The sequence below is a fragment of the Triticum aestivum genome, chromosome 6B (assembly GCF_018294505.1).
Source record: "Triticum aestivum cultivar Chinese Spring chromosome 6B, IWGSC CS RefSeq v2.1, whole genome shotgun sequence".
Lineage (NCBI taxonomy): Eukaryota > Viridiplantae > Streptophyta > Magnoliopsida > Poales > Poaceae > Triticum > Triticum aestivum.
The window spans coordinates 374,055,971-374,061,653 of NC_057810.1; positions in this window are offsets into that span (position 1 = coordinate 374,055,971).

Sequence of the window (5,683 nt, forward strand, 5' to 3'; positions counted from 1 at the left end):
TATGGGCTAAGTTGGGACCCCCCTGCAGGGATTGATCTTTCGAAAGCCGTGCCCACGGTTATGGGCGGATGGGAATTTGTTAATGTCCGGTTGTAGATGACTTGAACTAAACTTAATTAAAATGAATCAATCGTGTGTGTTACCGTGATGGCCCCTTCTCGGCGGAGTCCGGGAAGTGGACACGGTGTTGGAGTTATGCTTGCGCAGGATGTTCCTTTAGCTTCTCGCTCGTGCTTCGCCTTCTCTTCTCGCTCTCTTTTGCGTATAAGTTAGCCACCACATATGCTAGTCGCTTGCTGCAGCTCCACATATATTTGCCTTATCCATTCCTATGAGCTTAAATAGTTTTGATCGCGTGGGTGTGAGATTGCTGAGTCCCTGTGGCTCACAGATACTACAACTCCAGATGCAGGTCCAGGTGTTTCTGCTCCAGTTGACGACTACGAGCTTCAGTGGGAGTTCGACGAGGACTCTCAGCGATACTACGTATCTTTTCCGGATGATCAGTAGTGGTGCCTAGTTGGGGTTATCGATTCAGGACCTTGTCGCATGTTGGGGGTTTTTCTATTTTGGCGCCGTAGTCGGGCCATGAGTGTTTGTTTGATGGATGTTATTTATGTACTCTGATGTGACGTGGCGAGTGTAAGCCAACTATGTTATCTCCCCCTTTTATTATATATTACATGGGATGTTGTAATGACTGCCTGACTTGCGACAATGCTTTCAATGCGGTTATGCCTCTAAGTCGTGCCTCGACACGTGGGAGCTATAGCCGCATCGAGGGCGTTACACCTGGGCTCCTTTGCGAGGGCAATAGCTCCAGTGTTGTCACAGAAGAGTTTGATCGGCCCCGACGCATTGGGTATGACTCCTAGGTCGGTGATGAACTCCTTCACCCAAATCGCTTCATGTGCTGCCTCCGAGGCTGCCATGTACTCCGCTTCACACGTAGATCCCGCCACGACGCTCTGCTTGCAGCTGCACCAGCTTACTGCTCCACCATTCAACATATACACGTATCCGGTTTGTGACTTAGAGTCATCCAGATCTGAGTCGAAGCTAGCATCGACGTAACCCTTTACGATGAGCTCTTCGTCTCCTCCATAAACGAGAAACATGTCCTTCGTCCTTTTCAGGTACTTCAGGATATTCTTGACCGCTGTCCAGTGTTCCTTGCCGGGATTACTTTGGTATCTTGCTACCAAACTTACGGCAAGGTTTACATCGCGTCTGGTACACAGCATGGCATACATAATAGATCCTATGGCTGAAGCATAGGGGATGACACTCATCTCTTCTTTATCTTTTGCCGTGGTCGGTGACTGAGCTGAGCTCAGTCTGATACCTTGTAATACAGGCAAGAACCCCTTCTTGGACTGATCCATTCTGAATCTCTTCAAAATCTTATCAAGGTATGTGCTTTGTGAAAGACCTATGAGGCGTCTCGATCTATCTCTATAGATCTTGATGCCTAATATATAAGCAGCTTCTCCAAGGTCCTTCATTGAAAAACACTTATTCAAGTAGGCCTTAATGCTGTCCAGAAATTCTATATTATTTCCCATCAGGAGTATGTCATCTACATATAATATGAGAAATGCTACAGAGCTCCCACTCACTTTCTTGTAAACGCAGGCTTCTCCATAAGTCTGCATAAACCCAAACGCTTTGATCATCTCATCAAAGCGAATGTTCCAACTCCGAGATGCTTGCACCAGTCCATAAATGGATCGCTGGAGCTTGCATACTTTGTTAGCGTTCCGAGGATCGACAAAACCTTCCGGCTGCATCATATACAGTTCTTCCTTAAGATGCCTGTTAAGGAATGTTGTTTTGACGTCCATCTGCCATATCTCATAATCATAGTATGCGGCAATTGCTAACATGATTCGGACGGACTTTAGCTTCGCTACGGGAGAGAATGTCTCGTCGTAGTCAATCCCTTGAACCTGTCGATAACCCTTAGCGACAAGTCGAGCTTTATAGATGGTAACATTACCATCCGCGTCCGTCTTCTTCTTAAAGATCCATTTGTTTTCTATCGCTCGCCGATCATCGGGCAAGTCTGTCAAAGTCCATACTTTGTTTTCATACATGGATTCTATCTCGGATTTCATGGCTTCAAGCCATTTGTTGGAATCCGGGCCCGCCATTGCTTCTTCATAGTTCGAAGGTTCATTATTGTCTAACAACATGATTTCCAGGACAGGGTTGCCGTACCACTCTGGTGCGGAACGTGTCCTTGTGGACCTACGAAGTTCAGCAGTAACTTGATCCGAAGTACTTTGATCATTATCATGGTTTTCCTCTTCAGTTGGTGTGGGCATCACAGGAACGGTTTCCTGTGCTGCGTCACTATCCCGCTCAAGAGGTAGTACTTCATCGAGTTCCACTTTCCTCCCACTTACTTCTTTCGAGAGAAACTCTTTTTCCAGAAAGCATCCGTTCTTGGCAACAAAGATCTTGCCTTCGGATCTTAAGTAGAAGGTATACCCTATAGTTTCCTTAGGGTATCCTATGAATACGCATTTTTCCGACTTGGGTTCGAGCTTTTCAGGTTGAAGTTTCTTGACATAAGCTTCGCATCCCCAAACTATTAGAAACGACGGCTTAGGTTTCTTTCCAAACCATAATTCATACGGTGTCGTCTCAACGGATTTAGACGGTGCCCTATTTAAAGTGAATGTAGCTGTCTCTAGAGCGTATCCCCAAAATGATAGCGGTAAATCGGTAAGAGACATCATAGACCGCACCATATCCAATAGAGTGCGATTACGACGTTCGGACACACCGTTTCGCTGAGGTGTTCCAGGCGGCGTGAGCTGTGAAACGATTCCACATTTCTTTAAGTGTGTACCAAATTCGTGACTTAAGTATTCTCCTCCACGATCTGATCGTAAGAATTTTATCTTTCGGTCACGTTGATTCTCCACCTCATTCTGAAATTCCTTGAACTTTTCAAAGGTCTCAGACTTGTGTTTCATTAAGTAGACATACCCATATCTACTCAAGTCATCTGTGAGAGTGAGAACATAACGATATCCTCCGCGAGCCTCAACGCTCATTGGACCGCACACATCGGTATGTATGATTTCCAACAAGTTGGTTGCTCGCTCCATTGTTCCGGAGAACGGAGTCTTGGTCATTTTACCTAAGAGGCATGGTTCGCACGTGTCAAACGATTCATAATCAAGAGACTCTAAAAGTCCATCGGCATGGAGCTTCTTCATGCGCTTGACACCAATGTGACCAAGGCGGCAGTGCCACAAGTATGTGGGACTATCATTATCAACCTTAAATCTTTTGGCATCTACACTATGAACATGTGTAATATTACGCTCGAGATTCATTAAGAATAAACCATTGACCATCGGAGCATGACCATAAAACATATCTCTCATATAAATCGAACAACCATTATTCTCAGACTTAAATGAGTAGCCATCTCGTATTAAACGAGATCCAGATACAATGTTCATGCTCAAACTTGGCACTAAATAACAATTATTAAGGTTCAAAACTAATCCCGTAGGTAAATGTAGAGGCAGCGTGCCGACGGCGATCACATCGACTCTGGAACCATTCCCGACGCGCATCGTCACCTCGTCCTTCGCCAGTCTCCGTTTATTCCGCAGCTCCTGCTGTGAGTTACAAATATGAGCAACGGCACCGGTATCAAATACCCAGGAGTTACTACGAGTACTGGTAAGGTACACATCAATTACATGTATATCAAATATACCTTTGGTGTTGCCGGCCTTCTTATCCGCTAAGTATTTGGGGCAGTTCCGCTTCCAGTGACCCTTCCCCTTGCAATAAAAGCACTCAGTCTCAGGCTTGGGTCCATTCTTTGACTTCTTCCCGGCAACTGGCTTACCGGGCGCGGCAACATCCTTGCCGTCCTTCTTGAAGTTCTTCTAGCCCTTGCCCTTCTTGAACTTAGTGGTCTTATTGATCATCAACACTTGATGTTCTTTCTTGATTTCAGCCTCTGCTGACTTCAGCATAGAAAACACTTCATGAATGGTCTTTTCCATCCCCTGCATGTTGTAGTTCATCACAAAGCTCTTGTAGCTTGGTGGGAGCGACTGGAGGATTCTGTCAATGACCGCCTCATCAGGGAGGTTAATATTCAGCTGGGTCATACGGTTGTGCAACCCAGACATCTTGAGTATGTGCTCACTGACAGAACTATTTTCCTCCATCTTACAACTGTAGAACTTGTCGGAGACGTCATATCTCTCGACCCGGGCATGAGCTTGGAAAAGTAGTTTTAGCTCTTCGAACATCTCATATGCTCCGTGATGCTCAAAACGCTTTTGGAGCCCCGGTTCTAAGCTGTAAAGTATGCCGCACTGAACGAGGGAGTAATCATCAGCACGAGTTTGCCAAGAATTCATAATGTCTTGGTTCTCTGGGACGGGAGCGTCACCTAGCGGTCCTTCTAGGACATATTGTTTCCTGGCAGCTATGAGGATGATCCTCAGGTTCCGGACCCAGTCCGTATAGTTGCTGCCATCATCTTTCAGCTTGGTTTTCTCTAGGAACGCATTGAAGTTCATGTTGACATGAGCGTTGGCCATTTGATCTACAAGACATATTTGCAAAGGTTTTTAGACTAAGTTCATGATAATTAAGTTCTAATCAAATTATGAACTCCCACTCAGATTAGACATCCCTCTAGTCATCTAAGTGTTACACGATTCGAGTCGACTAGCCCGTGTCCGATCATCACGTGAGACGGACTAGTCATCGTCGGTGAACATCTTCATGTTGATCGTATCTTCCATACGACTCGTGTTCGACCTTTCGGTCTCCGTGTTCCGAGGCCATGTCTGCACATGCTAGGCTCGTCAAGTTAACCCTAAGTGTTTTCGCTGTGTAAAACTATCTTACACCCGTTGTATGTGAACGTAAGAATCCATCACACCCGATCATCACGTGGTGCTTAGAAGCGACGAACTGTAGCAACAGTGCACAATTAGGGGAGAACACTTCTTGAAATTTTTGTAAGGGATCATCTTATTTACTAACGTCGTCCTAAGTAAACAAGATGCATAAACATAATAAACATCACATGCAATTATATAGTTGTGACATGATATGGCCAATATCATATAGCTCCATTGATCTCCATCTTCGAGGCTCCATGATCATCTTGTCACCGGCTTGACACCATGATCTCCATCATCATGATCTCCATCATCGTGTCTTCATGAAGTTGTCACGCCAACGACTACTTCTACTTCTATGACTAACGCGTTTAGCAATAAAGTAAAGTAAGTTACATGGCGTTCTTCAATGACACGCAGGTCATACAAAAAATAAAGACAACTCCTATGGCTCCTGCCGGTTGTCATACTCATCGACATGCAAGTCGTGAATCCTATTACAAAGAACATGATCTCATACATCACAATTCATCATTCATCACAACTTCTGGCCATATCACATCACATGATCAATCGCTGCAAAAACAAGTTAGACGTCCTCTAATTGTTGTTGCATCTTTTACGTGGCTGCAATTGGGTTCTAGCAAGAACATTTTCTTACCTACGAATAACCACAACGTGATTTTGTCAACTTCTATTTACCCTTCATAAGGACCCTTTTCATCGAATCCGCTCCAACTAAAGTGGGAGAGACAGACACCCGCCAGCCACCTTATGCAACTAGTGCATGT